An 18,425-nucleotide genomic window follows, 5' to 3' on the forward strand; every position below is an offset into this window, starting at 1 on the left:
ATATACATATATGTATAAATATAGATGTATATAAATATATACATACACATGTATGTACACACATCTATAAATTTGTTTGTACTATTGCCTCACCCATGAAAATATATGCTCATTTTGAGTACAGATTGTTTCATTCTTTGTCTTGCATCCCTAGTATCTGGCATGCAGAGGTCTTTAATAAGTATTTGTTGATTGAAATAAAAAGAAAAGATATGTGCTTAACAAGCATTTATTCAACATTGACTATATGCCAGGCATTGTGAATAATGTTGGGGATACAAAGAGGAAATAGTGCCTGCCCTCAGTCAGGTAAGGCTTCCTGGATGAAGTGGGGCCAGAGCTAGACTATAAAGGACGTGAGGGACCTGAATAAATGGAGATAGGGGAGGAGTCATTTTGGGGACATAAGGACAGAGTGAGCAAAGACATAGAATGGGAGAGGACAGGATGAGAATGAGGGATGGCAGGAATTTAGAGTATACAAAAAAGTATTGTGAGAGAAAAAACTGGAGGAGATTGGAGCCAGACTAACAGTATGATAGAATTTTTTAAATAAATAAACAAATAAGGAAAGAAGTTCAGTACTGTGTGATTATGATTAAACTTAGTCCTGAAGAGAGGAAAAATGCACCTCCTCTTCTTTACAAGGGGATTAATGGTGTGGAATGTTATGTATACTATTGGACTTAGTTAATGTGCTCATGAGTTTTCCTAATTAGCTCTCTTCTCCCCCCCCCCTTTTTAATCCTTTGTTGCAAGGGACAGTTCTGTGGAGAGGAGGGTAGAGAGTTATATGAGAAATGAAGGTGATGTAAAAACAAAAGTTATAAGAACTAGAAGAAAAATATGTAATTTCAGAGCTGCAAGAAACCTCAGAAATTTGACTATATCAATGTATAATATATGCCCTGGAGCCACTACCCCAAGTCACACTTATACTGATGGGCTTGGTTCATGGCTATTATGTCTCTTCTGGCTCCTAGGGGTACCCTTGAGTGATTGGGAGGGGTCTTTTCTAGTGCTACGGCTTGAAAGCCCCCACCAGTGTGCTTCTCAACACGACTGTCAATTGATAATCAATTTAGCCAGCCAGACTTAAGGTGCTTTTAAAAGAAGGTATTTATTAAGAGATATAATAAGAACAGTTGGCACAAAACACACACACAAACACATACAAGTCTATGACACGATCTTCTACCAGTTCATACAGAATCCAAGGAAAGGTGGGCTTAAGGACATAGGCCCTTTCTCTCCCCTTCATGTAGTGCTCAAGAAATTCCCCCTAGTTACAGGATCTTTGTGGGGCCATGGTGAATCTGCTGTTCTGAACTATATCCTGATATTTTTAGATTATCAGGCTACGATACTGATGGGAAATCCTAATCCTTCCAACCTTTTGAGGTCCTCCTTGAATCAAAGGGAGGCTGGGGAAGGAGATTTAGGCTGAGGCCAAAGCCAAGGCATCTTCCTCCTCAGAGGTTTTCCTGGAACTGCTTCTGCCTTTATCTCTAGAATTACTTTGGTTCTCAACTATCTCTACAGAGTATTTTGTAGATGATTTCTAGTGCATGACCACATTTCCTCAGTGCATCCAATCTCATTCCTATACAACTCCATTCCATTTCATCCAAGGACTTTTCCCACTAAGCTTAAAGCCTGTAATTGATTGGTTAAGATTTGCCCTCGAATCCTTAATGTATCAGGGTACCTTATCACTTTAAATGGGTGGGATGATTTCACTGATTTACTCAATCAAAACTACCCTTAAAAATGTAATACTCCAATTTAACTAAGAATGACAAATATAAAGAAGATAGACGTATAGAAGCAGTTATATGAACTGATGCAAAGGAAAGAAAGCAAAATCAGAAGACCAGGATACTGATTGATTATATAAAATCCAAAAAAAAAAATTGCCTGTGACTTCCGGCAAATCCCCACTCCTCACTAGGGCTCAGTTTCCTTTTCTGCAAAACAAAAAGGTAATACTGATAATCGTGTTCCTTACACAGTTGTGGTGAAGATCGAACGTGATACTAATTAACATTTACATATTGCTTTTAAGTTTGCAAGGCATCCTATATACATTATTTCTTTTGATCATCACAGCAATCCTGTGGTCTACATAATACAGAGGTGATCATCTCCCATTTATAAGATAAGGAAAACTGAGACTCAGAGAGATTAGGTGACTTACCCACAGTCACATAGCTTTTAAGTTATGGATGTGGGGATTCAAACCTCTGTTTTCCAAACTTCCAGGCCTTTGTATCCCCAGTGCCTTAGGATAACACCTTGCACTTAGTTGGCATTTGATAAGTCTGTTGAATTGACCCGAAGAGCGACTCGACATTTGGTGGGCATGTGGGGAGATAAGGAAGCTGGCCACAGGCAGAAGGCCACTGCTGATACGTATCAATCCTTGCCCTGTTCTCCACTGAGGAATAGTATCTGGGTTAGGGGTGAGTATCAGAGAAGAGGGATAAGCACTGATAGATGCCTACTACATGCCAGGCACTGGACCAAGTACTTTACAAATGTAATCTCATTTAATCCTAACTATAACCCTACAAGGTAGATGCTGTTATTATCCCTATTTTACAGTTTAGGAAACTGAGGCAGAAAAGTTATGTGACTTGCCCAGAGTCACACAGCTAGTAAATGTCTGAGACTGAATTTTGAACTCAGGAAGATGAGTCTTGCCAACTCCAGACCTGGTGCTCTATCCAGTGTGCCACCTAGCTGACCATATATAAATGTCAATTATCCAAAATGAGGACCTTCAGAATGGTACTACACTATCAGGAATGAATGTGATACACAAAGAGTGTAAGACATGGCCCTTTTCTCCAGTACATTTAAGTTTAGTTGGGAAGAACTATCCGTACTGTTCACTCCTAAAGAACCTAACTCTCTAACTCCCTTCTTACCTTGGTGAGTTCTCCCCAGTGCTTCCATTTTAAAGACGGGCCTGGGGCGTCCATGCTTCACAGCCCCCTGGCTTTGCTTGTGACCCCCAGAACATTATCACCATGCCTCAGCTGCCCTTTGACCCTAGAACTCCCCTAAGTGCCTGGGACCTTCTCACCTTGGAATATACCTCAGTCCTTCCCATCCCCTTCTTAACATGGTGAGTTCCTCCCAGGGCCTCCATTTTGAGGACAGGTCCAGGATGTCCCTGCTTCATTCCCCTCCCAACTTTCAAGACTTTGCCATGATACCCCCTCAAGGGGACCTTCTCCCTCACTGCCCCACAGTTTTTCAGGCCTCTTCTGTGTGTTGTCTCCCCCCATTAGAATGTAAACTCCCTTAGGGACTGTCTCTCTGCTTGTATTTGTACCCCCAGCACTTACTACAGGGCCTGGCACATAGTAAATGCCTAATAAATGCTTCTTGCCTTATCTTGCCAGGTGAGTAGTGTAGACAAGCCCAAGAAGGGAGAGGTCAGTGTGTGCACTCCCTTCCCTCCTACAAGTGAGCTAAGGACACTTGTTCCAAAGCCAAATCCAGTCCTTCCTAGGTGATGACATACCGTACTTGTGAATGTATGTTTGCCAGGATTCTGATTCAATCCAATGAGCAGCATCTCTTTTGAGAAGTCTCTGGTACTACAGTACTAACAGTCACTTAAGGAGAATATCATCTCTCCAGCCCAGCTGACCTGGCCCTGCTCCATCAGAAAACATCCTTAAGTCTGTCTACCCAATGCTCTCCTAAGCACTTAGCGACCTCTCTCCCACATACCTTCTGGAAGCAGGACTGTTAACCAGCAGCTGTCCTGAGGCCATTGCAACTATGCAGAGAAACCAGAAGAACACAGTGAAAATCTGAATGGAAGTCATTGTTTAGCAATTACTCTTACTTTTGTATAAAATTATGTGATGACTGTAATTTTTGTTTTCACACAAGGTTTGCAAGTTAGAGAAGGAACCCCAAACTGAAAACCAGGAATCTTGACTGTGCCCTTAAAATCATAAAACATTTTTTAAAAAATTATAAAACTTTGGGGCAGCTAGGTGGCACAGTGAATAGAGCACTGGCCCTGGAGTCAGGAGGGCCTGAGTTCAAATCAGGTCTCAAGACACTTAACACTTACCAGCAGTGTGACCTTGGGCAAGTCACTTAACCCCAGTTGCCCTGCCTTCTCCCCTTCAAAACTCCAAAAAAATCATAAAACTTTAGAATGGGGGGGGGCCATGGAGATCATTTAGCTAAACCTGCCCATTTTATTGAGGAGACAACCCAGGTTCAGAGATGGAGCATTAATTGTCTAAGGTCATAGAGTTAATAAACGGTAAAATTAGAATTTGAACCCAAGGCTCCTGACTCCCTGAGCTGTGTGACGTTGGACGACTCCCTCTCCCTGGTTTTCAGTCTCCCCTTCTATAAAATAAAGAAATGAAACTAGATGGTCCCTCATGTCCCTTGGAACTGAAGTTTTGTGATTCCAAATATAATTCGTCTATTTTCAAGTTTGGAGTATTTGAAGAGCTGATTTCCTTCACTTATTTCCTGCTCTTGTAGTGCCCATACTGTCTTCTCCTTTGACAAAAAGATGAAAAGAAACAAGAACAAAGAATAATAACAGAGCCCAGATCTTTTAGTGGGATCCTGGGAGACTTTGCAGAGGGAGAGAACGTTTCCAAGCTGAGCCAACTTCCTAGTGTTTGGATAATGATTTCCTGTTTTCATGCTTTATCTGCTAAGAAAACTATTCTGAGAAGTGGCTGCCCTCCAGCAAACCTGGGGACAGTCTCCTTTTTAACAGGACAAATAAATAGGGCTCTTCATTTTTTTTTTACCTTAATCTAATTTCTGCCTCTCCTATATATAGATGAGGCTATACTTGGAGCTGACTCCAGCATTGAGGATGAATTGCACCCAACCATCCCCACTCTCTAGCCTGGTTTCCTCCCTATGTTACCATGTCCAAGAGCACACATTTACCAGGTGACCACTTGACCTAGGATTGCTGTGTATAGCTATGGAATGATGCTTTTTCGCCCGTGCTAAGCTCACCAGTTTGGACCAGGGTCAAACCCCTGGTTTTGGCCACACTTGAATGTGCTACCTGGCCCAGTGCCGAGGAAGCAATAACAAGGAAAATGTGATAAAGGTGAAACAAGAAATCACTTGATCAGTCATCATTCCTAGAAAACCAGAGCCCCTGCTGATGCCATATGGATATAAGTAAATGGAGACAATGAAAGGATTGGGGGTCTGGGCGTGCTGATGTGCTCTTCCTCGTAAATTGTGGAGTGTCTAGACAGATGAGCAGATGGGAACGTTCATCCTTCTTCTGGTACAGATGACTACAAGTCCCAATCTCTTCTCTTAGTTATTTTTTTTAATAGAGGGGAACCATGCTTTAGGATTTTCTAGTTTGATCTCGAAACCTAAGTACCAGTGTCAAAGGCCAGGATTTGACCCAGGTTGTGAGAATCACCAATGGGGAAACTGAGATGCAGGAAAGCTAAGCGAATGTAAAATTTAAAAAGTAAATAATTTGTGAGTTGTAACTATAGAGAGCATCTAAGCCAACCCCCCTCAATTTATAGCTCAAGGCACTGAGATCTGCTCCATGTCCCACAGAAAGTTAGTAGGTACCCTCCAGGACTGATTACACATTATTCCTCTGAACATACTGTGGGAATAGGGAAAGAAGGAAATAAGCATTTATTGAGCACCTACTATGTGCCAGATGCTGTACTAAGCGCTTTTTACAAATAATATCTCATTTGATCCTGACAACAACCCTGAGAGGTAGGTGCTAATATCATCCCCATTTTATAGTTAAGGAAACTGAGATAAACAGAGATTAAGTGACTGGCCCAGGGTTATACAGCTAATGAGTATCTGAGGTAAAATTTGAACTCAGGTTTCCCTGACTGTAGACCCTGTGCTCTGTGCACTCTGGTGCCCCCTAGCTGCCTAAATCTAGCCAAACTGGTCTTGTTATTCCACACAAAATACCATCTACCATTTTGGTTCTTTTGCAGACCTTCCCCTATATCTGGAATGCATTCCTTTGTCACTTCTTCATCTAGAATCCCTAATTTCCCTTAGAATTCAGCTCATGTCCCAACTTCCACATGAAAACTTTCCTAATACCCCCAGCCAAAAAATGCCTTCCCCCTAAAAGAATATATTTCTATTTCCTTATTTTTCCTTACATTTTATTTAAAATATATTTCCTTTATACCTATATTTCTAGAAACATATATTTAACATATGACAGAATATATTATTTTCATATATATGTATATATATATATATTTGTGTGTGTATACATGTAGAGAGAGATAGATATAGATATTTACATCTTAGGGAAGCAGTGTGCATTGAGTATAGAAAGCAAGTTTCAGAACCAGGCAGACCTGGGTTCAAATCCTACCTCCAATACTTAACTGGCTGTGTGACCCTAGCCAAGTCATTTAGTCATTCTGTGCAGCTCTTAAACAATGTAAGTTATAATGAGAAATTTCTTCATTCAGAAGTTCCATATACTAGTGAAATTCCAGGTCCAGTGCCTCCCCCTACAGATCTTGGATCTGCTTCCCTGGAGAGAACAGACTGCTTCATTTTTGTTCATATCCCCAGCTCCTACCGTGTTTCCCCGATAATAAGACACTGTCTTATTAATTTTTTGGACAGAAAAACACCAGAGGGCTTATTTTCAGGGGAGGGCTTATTTTAATGAACATTGACAGCAATTTTAATAAACAGGTAAATGTGAACAAAAAAATGTACCTTTATTCAATAATGAATTCAATAAAGAACAGGATGACGCGCTCACTGCTGCAGCTCTGATTGGATGCAGCTCGGAGTGCGGTGTGCATTTCACGGGGGGAGGGGGGGAGACGGTGCATACAGAGGGTACTGTAATGTAGCGTGTAGTGCAGGGGATCACCTTCACTACAGTAGCAATCTCAATAGGGTTTATTTTCGGGGGAGGGCTTATTTTAGAGGAATCTTACACAGTAAGGGGAGGGCTTATTTTCGGGATAGGTCTTGTTATCGGGGAAACACGGTACCACAGTGCCAGATACATAGTAGGCACTTTTATAAATGTCTGTTAATTCAATGATTGATCCATTATAGCTGAGTCAGGACTGGAACTCAGGTCTCCCAATTCCTAGTGCAGAGCTTTTTCTATTACTACAGACCAAACACCACTTTTTGAGGGAAATTTCACTTTGTTTTCTCCAGAAGAAAAGTGTCATTTTTCTTGACCACAAAGATTCTTAATTTTGTTTTGCTATGTTAGCTGTCTTGTTCACTGGACAAAGAGGAGAGCCCTGAGATTGAATCTAGGACTAGAGAAGTGCTAATGGCTCTGCTGGTTTTAGCATTTTACATGCTGTGATTCTTTAAGACTTTTAGGAAAGATACCACGACTGTTCATGTGTGGTCTCTCCTGCCAAATTCAAATTGCTGTGAGTTTATCAACACATTGGTGCAGCAGGGCTGTATTGGTAGATGTTTAACAACCAACTCTCTGGGGGTGGGGGATAGGGAATGTCCATGAGACACAGTTTTAGATTTAATGTGCATTATTCACATTTTCTCCATCACTTTCTTAAGTCTAGACAATCAACAATAAATAAATAAAGTCTTGATTTGTAGCATTTGCCAATTTCTGAGTTGTAAAAGTTCACTCTGAACATTTAACAATTGGCTCTTGGCAAGGCAGTTAGAGTTGGCTGTAGCACAACCCTGCTTATAATCTGTGAAAAAAATTAAAATCCTCCTGTCATTCCCTTTACATTTCTTCTAGCTAAATATCTCTAGGACACTATAAAACCAAGAGCAGAATTACTGCTTATATATTTGAATCCATTTATTTTTTAAGAAGTTTCCAGGAATCCAGATGTTTCTAACAGTGAGTTGCTGAACCACAAAACTTCCACTCTAGCTAAATAAATAAATAAATAAATCTTTTACATTCTTTTTGGTAGCCTGAAGGAATTGGTAGACCTGAAAAGGAAGTGCTATATCTCTAGCTAGAAATATACCCTGAAGACTTGAGCAATAGAAGGGGTGACTGGAATTCTTCCAACTGGTCACCCCCTTTGGGAGATAGGCAAATATTTCATTAGAAAATGGAAATGACCTTTCAAATTCCCTTTGAAGCACAGAAAAAAAAGAGTGGCTGTATTTCAAGTGAATGATGTGGAAAATGGAAAGAACATTTCTCTAAATCTGGGCAGGGATTGGGAGGACAACCATTAATTAATTTCAGGCATACCATAAGTAGATGCCTCCTGGGGCACCTACCTTTAGTTAAGATGGTCACTGATAATGGTTTTTTGGATTTTCAGAGGATAAAATTCTCCCACTCCTTTATACAGACACATAATTTTAGAGGGGCTAGGTAGTAAAGTGGATAAAATGCTGGTACTGTAATCAGAAAGACCTGAGTTCAAATCTGGCTTCAGATACTTCCTAGCTGTGTGACTATAAGCAAGTCATTTAACCTGTTTGCTTCAGTATTCTTATCTGTAAAATGAAGATAATAATAGCACCTAGCTCACACAGTTGTTATAAGGACCAAATGAGATCATAATTGTAAATTGCTTAGCTGTCACATGGTAGGCAATATATGTGTTAGCTCTTATTAGATGATTTTAAGGCTGGAAGGGAACCTTAAAGTCATAGACATAGATCAGACATAGAATCAGTTGGATGGGACCTTAGAGGTCATCTCCTCCTCCTACACTCAGAGAGATTGGGACCTGTCCAAGGTCAAACACCTAATCAGTAGCAGAGACAGAAGAAAGGCACAGCTAAAGGGTAGTCATTTACCCTCAAAATGGAAGAGGTTCAAGAGAACAAACCTAGGCCCAGTGAATGTTTGTCCACTAGGTATGTGGCAAACATGTAGGTTTCAGCTCAACATAAACAATTTCCTAACAATGACAACTAACAGCAGAATGGGCTGCCTTCCAAGACCTTCAAAATAGAAGCTTGGTGACCCCTTATTGAGAATATTCTAGAGGGAACTGCTATTCATCTAGGAGTTGGAGTAGATTGAGATCCTTTCTACTTCTGAGATTTGGGGATTTACTTGTGAATTGGATTCCAAAAATTGAAATGGTAAATAAATGTCAGTTGTAATTATTATTCTAAATTCTTTCATACCCACAATCCCACTCTGTGAACTAGGTAGGATAAGTATCATTGTTTCCATTTTAGAGATGGGGAAACTGAGCTCTGGGGAAGTTAAGGGATTTGCCCACACTCTCATGTAGTACATATATAGTCCCTGGATACAAGAAGGGGACTTGAAACCAGGACTTTGTGATTCTGGGGTTGACTCTAGGCCAATTTGACTGGAAGGAGGGGTTTGAGCAATGGAAAAGCAGGAAATGAGACCAGAAAGGGGCCATGCATATTATAGAGGATCTTGAATGCTAAACTAAAGAGATCAGACATTATCCTATAGGTCATGGGAAATCATTAAAGGCTTTGGAGAAGGGCAATGTTAGAATGAAAAGCTGAGTTAGGAAAATTAAGCTGATAGTATATGCAGAATCGATGGGGGAGAGGAGAGCCTGGAGGCAAGCAAACCCCATTTAAAATATACTCTTGGAGAAGTTTTTGTGTGTCTAGACTCTTTCTTTAGTCTTCGTTCCTAGCTTACTGACTTCCTGTAACTTGGCTCTGGCTATGCTCAGTAGAATTTGCTTGCTCAGGGCCTGGGCAGCCATGCCCTTTAAGCTGTGAGAATGGGTTCACTCCCCAAGTAAAACCCAACACTTTTCTGTTTTTTCCTCCTCTGACCTCAGGGGCTTCATGTGTCCCTTCTTTGTTGAGAGCTTCTGATGCCCAAGCTAATAGCGGTCCAGCCTTCTTAAGAACTTTGCTTCCCAGGGGTGGCCAGGTAGCATAGCGAGTAAGAGCACCGGCTCCAGTGTTGGGATGACCTGGAGATCGAATCCCGGGCTCATATACTCAGCACCACACCCAGAAATAATAACTGGCCGTGTAACCTTGAGCAAGTTACTTAACCCCAATTGCTTTATATAAAAAAATAAAAAGAACTTTGCTTCCTGCAGGATTTGGCTGAATGGGAATTTGGGCTGCAGAGGAACACAGTTAGTACAATACCATTTTAAAAAGCTTTTAGAAAGGTATAGTTAGTGTGAAAGTAGAGCAAAAACCAAAGTCTAACAACTTCCCAAACCAGAAATACCTTTTCCCCTTTGTACACCTTGATCCCTATGCAGAGCATGTTTAAACACTGAAAAAGCAATTGCTAGAAAACATTCCTCCCTCCTCCATCAAGTTCACTTCGGTTTGGTATAGCATGGCTTGGGGGGCGGGGTCATTCCCTGGCTTATAGGATATGGTGTCTCAGCCAATGGGTCAGTTCCCTTCTGGTCTGGGTTAAGTAGGCCACTCTTCAGGGCTGGTTCTTCATGGGACTCAGCCATTGCGGTTACTGGCCTACTCTATAACCAGCTCTATTTCTAGACCTCTAGCCATCTTTTTTACTTCTAAAAACTCATGAGGTTATTATCTGGTCTGTTCCATCTCTGATACTCATTCACTGTAAATTAGGAAAGAATGAAACACAACGGGTACAGAGGAAACAACAATTGCCATGCATTCATGACCACATGGTAGACATGTGGGCAGATAAGCTGGCTGCAGACAGAAGGTCATTGCTGTTACCTCTCCCCCTACAGGCTTATAGCAATTCTTGCCTTGTTCGCCATCAGGAAAAGGGCGGGGGAGGGTTGCCTGGTGCCAGGTTTCGGAGAGACAACTTGTGGGAAAAGCATTTTTATATAGCACCTACTCTGTTCCAGGCACTTTACAAATATTATCTCACTTGATCCCCATAAACTCTGAGTTAAAGAAACTGAAGCAGACAGAGGTTGTGACTCTGGCAAAGTCACACAGCTGGTATGTTTCTGGGTCAGATTTGAACTCAGATCTTGCTGACTCCAGGTCCAGCACTTTCTCCTCTGTGCCACTAGCTGCCTCCATCTGCTACAATTTCCTCAGAAATCAGCATCTCCCCTACACTCCACACCCCAACCATAAAAGAATAGATTTTGCAGGTTGATAAGAGGATCCAGTGCTTTCTAGGAAATTAATCCAGCCCCTGGGAATTTCTAGTTGGTTTTTGTAATATTCAGACTATCCAAACCAGGACCCAGGCTAATTAGTCATCTCTTCCCTCCAAAACATCTGCCCCACCCCCATCCCCTTCATTTTTATTTTTGTCTTGGCTCTAGTGAGCAAATAAACATACACATTTGCCTGTCAAGAGGCTCTGTGGAATAATGGAAAGAGTAGAGGATTTGTGAAATCATGGGTGAGTCAATTGCTTCTTCTGGGCCTCAGTTTCCTCATTTCTAAAATGAGGGGCTTGGACCAGGAGATGTCTACAGTCTCTTCCACCTTCAGTTTCTATGACACACTCCTCAACCTGCCCTGAGAAGTCCTCCCATCTTACATTTCTGTCCAGCATATTTTCCTTTGATTTCAGCACCGCCCCCATCTTCTTTTGTTTCATAAAGGTCCTAAGAGTTTTCCATCACCCCATGCTAAGTTTGTCTCTGCAAGAGAGCTAAGGGCTCCCTGCTCCTGGGAAGTATCCATCCATTTAGTCAGATCAGACTTGGCCTTTGGGATGGCAGTTGAAAACCAAGCAGGAAGACAAGGCTGGAGTTGGAGAGGCTGAGTTCTCACAAGTCACTGTGGGTCGCCTTTCCTCCCAGCCTGTGCCAGTGGAGGGAGGGGGGAACCTCCCTCTATCCCCCTGTTGCTGGGAAGAGGATGAAAAGACCCTGGGGTCTGGGAGGTGGAGGGAAGAAAGAGGAGTTTGGCTTTTGACCATGGAAAGCAGGAGGGAGGGTGAGAGGGAAGCCATCAAAGTGTCACCTTCTTTCATCCCTTCCCCCTCACCAGCCTCTGCTTGACCTGGGGAGTGAAGGCTTAAATCAAACAGTCAGAATGAATGATGAACAAACTAGTCTGAGCTGAGCAAAAAAGACAGGGTGAGGGTGGGTGGAGGTAAGAAGGGGGCACCATCTGGAAGGGGAAGAGAAACACTCTGGTGTTTGTTCCTGATTTCATTATCAGTGTGTGTGTGTGTGTGTGTGTGTGTGTGTGTGTGTGTGTGTGTGAAGGCTAATAGTGGGAAGAGTGCATTCTCCCCTGAACAATGCCCCAGGCTTGCAAAAGCGCCTTTCCCTTAGCAGGGATCCTCTATGGTTAGGAGAAAGAAAAAGGGCCCCAGAAACAAAGATACTGGAGCTGTCCATCATAGTCAGGAGGTACGGCCACTCCCTCAGCACTGGGAGGTAACTGAATGAGGCTCTTGTTTGGCAGGGTGGGGTAGTAGCTGGGACATCCTGCAACCAACCTGGTGATCTGAACCCTACAAGGTCATGGTCAAGAGACTGAGGAAGGATGACTTTTACCCTAATCTCTGATGTGGAATAGAATCTCTCCTGCCTCTCTCCTCTCTCCATCTGGCTAGCTTTCTCTGTCTGTTTGTCCTTCTGTCTGTCTGCCTCTCCCTCTCTCTTTTTCCTCTCCCCCTCTTCTTCTCCCCCTCCCCTTCTCTCCTCTCTCTCTTCCCCCCCTCCCTACAATGGATAAGTGCAGAGGCAAGAATTCGATTGGATAAAAACACGATTGAGAATTTTTAACTTAGGGTCCAGGCACAGCTAAGGTAGAGTGCTGGGTCTGGAGTCAAGAAGACATAGGTACCTCTGGGCAAATCGCTTAACCTTGCTTGCCTCCGTTTCCCCATCTGTAAAAAGAGCTGGAGAAGGAAATAGCAAACCACTCCCTTATCTTTGCCAAGAAAACCCCAAATGGGGTCATGGAGAGTCAGATAGGACTGAAAAACAACTGAACAACAAAAACAATGTGCCATCACTGTGGCAAGGGCAGGAGTTAATTTTTTAAAAGAATCATAAACAGTCTGTGCCCTCAAGAAGCTCACTAAGGCCTTACTAAGGATTGTTTCTAATGAGGGAAACAGCATTTACATAATAATACGCCCACGATACATGGAAGGTGATTTTAGAGGGGGGACAGTTTGAAGCTGAAGGGGAAAGGCCTCAACAGAAGGTGTGATTTGAGCTGAGACTTGAAGGAAGGCAAAGAAACCACGGCCAAGAAGTGAGGGGCAGAGCCAGTGGCATGAAGTCAGAAGATGGAGGCAGGTGGCTGGGACCACAGAGTGTGAGTAGGGGAGTCTATTTTGAAGAATGAAAGTATGGGAAGGGGCCAAAAGCTTTAAATGCCACACAGAGAGAGAAGTTTATCCTAAGGGTAATGGGGGGTCCTTTGAGCCATATAAGATTAAAAAAATACAAATTTTAAAAACTCCATTGGCTTCCTATTTATAATAAGAAAGGAAGGAAACAAAAATTAAGCATCTACTATGTACTAAGTGCTTTATACATATTAACTCATTTAATCTACACAATAACCTTAGGAGGTAGGTGCTATTATTATCCCCATTTTACAATTGAGGAAACTGAGGCAAACAGAGGTTAAGTGACTTGTCCACAGTCACACAGCTAGGAAGTTTCTGGGGTTGGATTTGAATTCAGGTCTTCCTGACTCCAGGCATGGTACTCTATCTTAACTGCCATAACAATAATGTTTCACATCACTGATATTATTTGGCAAAACAATTCACCTGGGAAGGAACCTTCAGACCATCATTCCCAGTGACACCTATCCTTCTAAGAGAGACCCCCGTCACCATTCCTGAAGATGGGTGTTAGAGTTTGAATTGTTGGAGGCTAGTGATCAAAGTTTCCTGCCTTAGATTTCAATTCTAAGAAGCTGCAGGGTTGAAGGGAACTCTTTCTGAAATGTCAACTCGAGGGCTCAGCCTTCTAACTCTCCTCTTCCCATAGTTTTAGAGAGATCCAATTGTAATGTTCCTTCTGGGGAAGTAAGGTGACAGTTAGAGTGTGAGGTTTCTAACCAATAAATTGGTCCAGAAAACAACACAGGAGAAATCCTGTGTTAGGAGAGGTCATTAGGAAATTATTCCAGGGTATTGAACAGATGCCAAGAAAGTTAAATTGTCCATTTCAGCCTTGGGGAGAAAACAGCAGAAGCTTTCAGATTCAGAGACCTCACTTTCTGAATTGCTTTTTAAAGAGATTTTTATTGATGACTTCTGTTTTTACATTGCCTAGATTTTCCCCAGTATCCTTTCCCTTCCCCACTTCCCAGACAGCCTTCTCTTATAACAAAGAATTTTTTTTATTATTTTTTATCCTTCTTTCTTTTTAAAACATATATATTTCATATTTTCCCCTAATTATACATCATAACAAAGAATTTTAAAAAGAAAAGGAGGAAGAACAAGAGGGGTGGGATTCAGCAACATCAATCAGTATATCCCAAACATCTGACATCATACTATGCTCCACATGGACCTCCCCACCTCTGCAAAGGAGGGGAAGAAAGTATATGACTCTTATTCTTCATCCTTCCTGTGAGGTCCCAAAGTGCTCATACTGAACATGGGGCTCAGCCAGAGCCCCTGCGAGATCACCAAACTGTCTGGCCCACCACCACCAGGTTTTGCAGCAGGAAGTAAGGAGGATGAGCTTTTCCCAGCCTTTCCAAGCTTGGGTTATCACCACTGCCAGCTCGTTCACAAAAGCCTCATTTGGCAGTGGCCTTGTTTCTATCTTTTTCATACCCCCTGCCCATAGTTGCAGTGACGATGCCCCAGATGGCAGAGAAAGCAGAGACCATAAGGAATCTAGTACAGACTATTTCTTCTCTGGGCCTCGTTTTCCTCATCTGTAAAATGAGAGGGTAGCATTTCAATTTCATCTCCCCATTCAGCTAACAGAATAACTCATAAGCTATCATCCCAGTTTTGTGTGGCCTATTCTTTGGTAATATTAAAGCTTGCACTTCTTCATCTAAGTCACTAATACATATATTGAGTATGACAGCATTGAGAATATTTTGGGCATACTACTACTAGATGCCACTTTCCAGGTTGAATGTACTACCCTTGTTTCATTTTTGTCTTGACAATCAATAGGTGATTGATGATGCTTGTGGAACTGAATTGGATATTGATCCGTTAATCGATTTTGTCTTCATTTGTTTGTGAATCTATCTTACTGTCCCATCATCCTACCCATCCAACCACCTGATCCACCAAGATATTTCATGAGATACCTTACTGAAATCTAAGTCAGCTCTACCAAAGCACCAAAAATAAATAAATGAGGTGGTTGGACAGTTCCCCAGGGCCTTCTAGCTCTCCTTCCGTGTTCCTACATCATCATTCTAACAGGCCTGTTAGGAAAAAGAAAAGCCCTTTGTCAAGCTTTGGCCTCATACTTGGGAGCTCTTGGATGTACCAACCAAATAAAGCCCCCATTTGGCCACAGTTGTACAGTCTACAGCCCCTTCTTCCCTACAGCCTTACTCTCCTGAGGCTGAGAGCCAGGAGTCTTTCATTTATCTTAGGGGTGTGTCCTCCCTGCTCAGCCTTTGGGTTTGGGGAGTTGTACCTAACTTCCCCCGAGGATGCTGCCAGTGGGAGGAGCCAACACACACATCCATGACTCACTCTTGCCCCTCATCCCCCAGACAGTCTGCAGCTCCCCAGCTCCATCAGCCTCCTCAGATGCCCAGGCTTCCTGACTATTGCCAGGGTACTATACAGCCTGTCTCCTAAGCTTTCAGGAAGCTACATGTTCTTCACCTCCATGTCTCTGACATCCCTCAGACTGGTTGGTTGGTTTTTTCCCCATTACTGTCTGCAGGGCATACACCTGTCTTTAGCCTCTGACTGCTATCTGTGCCGACTTCTTCCAGCTCAGCCTCCTGGATAACAAGATAACAAGTGGGGGGGGGGGGGGGGGGCAGAATCTCCCTTCCCTGCTGCCCATTATCCAAGATATCTGGGCTCTTGTCCCTGCTTCTAATGAGCCCAACTGGGTAGATCCTGGCTACTGCCTTCTTAGAAGCAGGGGAAAGGAACAAGTCCCCAGCCACAGATGGGTTACAAGGATGTAAATAATCAAAGGATACTGTGTTGGACAGACCATTGATTGAATGGTTTAATCTGCCTGGATTTTCTCACCCTGGTTCATCCAGTTGTTGTCTGTTCACAGTCTGGTTTCTCTGAGGCTGGAAGCCTGGAATCCTATGGCCCCTGCACAGGTTGTCTTGAAGATGTGTCTTAAACAGATGCCACCTGAAGTCCCAGGCTTAAAATCCAAGAACATTAGTGCTGGAAGGGACTTTAGAGGTGATCTAGCTGTCTACAATGCCTGTACCTGTGATGACCACCTGGGTCTCACCAGTTTGGACCCCAGCCTCTTGGCTGCTGTAATAATGAAAAGTTATATGACCTTCACCCATCTGGATTCCTGACCTCATGACACACAGCTGAAAAAAAAATGTATGTGTCCTGCTACAAGTGGATTAATAAGGATGGAACTGGGTTTGGAGAACATGTGGGTTTGAGTCAGTCATTCAATGAGCATTTGTTAAGCACTTACTGTATACCAGTCACTGTGCTAGGCACAAACAAAGGAGAAAACAGCCCCAGTCCCTTTAAGGAGTGTACTTTATCTGATTTTGAGATACTTATTTAGTCTTTCTGGGCCTCGTTTTTCTCTTATGAAATGTTGTTGTTCAGTCATTTCAGATTCTTTGACCCCAGTTAAAGTTTTCTTGGCAGGGGTGGCTAGGTGGTGCAGTGAATAGAGCACCGGTCCTGGAGTCAGGAGGACCTGAGTTTGGATCCAGCCTCAGACACTTAACACACACACACACACACACACACACACACACACACACAGACAATAGCCGTGTGATCTTGGGCAAGTCGCTTAACCCCAATTGCCCTCCAAAAAGCAAAAAGCAAAAAAAAAAAAAAGTTTTCTTGGCCAGGACACTGGAGTGGTTTGCCATTTCCTTCTCCAACTCATTTTACAGATAAGGAAACTGAGACAAACAGGGTGAAGTGACTTGCCCAGGGTCACACAGCTAGTAAGTATCTGAGGCCAAATTTGAACTCAGGTCCTCCTGTTTCTAGACTGGGTTCTTTATCCACTGTACCACCTAGCTTGCCTTCCATAAAATGGCATGATTAAATAATCTCCAAGGTCACTTCCAGTCCTAAATCCTCTGGTCCTCAAAATTACTTGTCTAATAATCTCTTAATCTAATAATAATCAACAAGAGGCAGTATGTCACGGTGGCTGGAGTGCTAGACTTGGAGACAGGAAGAACTGAATTCCAACCCTATCCTTACTCAATAGAATGTAAACTCTTGAGGGCAGGTACTATTCCACTGTTGTCTTTGTGTCCCCAGCTCCTGGAGCCATACCTGGTACCTAATAGACTTTCGATAAGTGCTGAGGGATTTTAATGCAAAGCATTGATTGATGGTTAGCTATGTGTCTCATGACTAGTTCAGCTTCTGTTTCTTCATCTGTAACATGAGGACAAAAATCCTGTGGTACTTACTTCAGAGGGTTGTTGTAAGACTAAAATGAGATAATGTGAGCAAAACACCTTGCAAACCTTGAAGTTCTCTATATTTCAGAGTACAGACAAGCACACAGTTTGCAGACCTTAATGCATTATATAAATGACGGTTGTTATTATTATGCCGGAAACACAAATCCTTATTCTTTGTTGGCTTTTAAGGGCTCCTGAGCTGGCAGGCTTTCAAGTATAAAAACTGAGACTCTAGTTTTCTTTCTTGATGTTGAGCCTGAAGATCTGAAGAAAAGAAACAACCAAAGTTTCACTTCTTTTCCATGGAGAGCACCATTTCCCCACCCCACCCCCAATGAAAGCACCACCAAGGGGCCCCTCATCTCACTTAGCTCCCACAGAGCTCGTGTCTAGGGAAAGCTCTTCTTCAACACATTTGTCCCCTCAGAGCCCCCTTCTGGCTCCTGCTCCCTGGTCCTGGGTCAGTATCTCAACACAGCTATATCTAATTTATATAATCCATAGCCCCAAACCCAAGAATCCGGGTTTTCCTGTACTATATATAGTACTATCCTTACTACAACATTACCTTATAGTACTACCCTGAAGGCTTGGACTCCCCTAGAGAGGAAGCAAATTTTTGGGTGCTAGGGAGGCAGTAATAGGATTAATCTATGCAATATCCCACACCCAGAAATAACTGGCCGTATAACCTTGAGCAAGTTACTTAACCCCGATTGCTTTAAAAAAAAAAAAAAAGGATAACTAAAAATTGAAGGAAGGAAGGTGAAATAATGTTAAATTTCAGTGCATGAGATTGTTGAGTTGTGGGATCTAGGAATCTTGTCCCAGATCTCTCTAGCTCTGCTGCTGTCAACCCTGCATCAGCACACAGACACACATTTAACATGTTTACTGATTCACAGACTGCCTTGGAGTTTCCCTACCCCTGTGGA

At 42.6% G+C, this 18,425-nt stretch overlaps 1 protein-coding gene across 1 annotated transcript in view; it reads left to right on the forward strand.

Annotated features, from left to right (window-relative positions):
- The window catches only part of EFCC1 (EF-hand and coiled-coil domain containing 1), an 80,294-nt gene that overhangs the window by 8,711 nt on the left and 53,158 nt on the right, over positions 1-18,425 (forward strand). The gene's annotated exons all lie outside the window — the stretch shown is intronic.

Source organism: Petaurus breviceps, unplaced genomic scaffold, assembly GCF_028583685.1.
Source record: "Petaurus breviceps papuanus isolate PSGF00001 unplaced genomic scaffold, PetGlider_PUasm1.0 174, whole genome shotgun sequence".
NCBI classification, from domain to species: domain Eukaryota; kingdom Metazoa; phylum Chordata; class Mammalia; order Diprotodontia; family Petauridae; genus Petaurus; species Petaurus breviceps.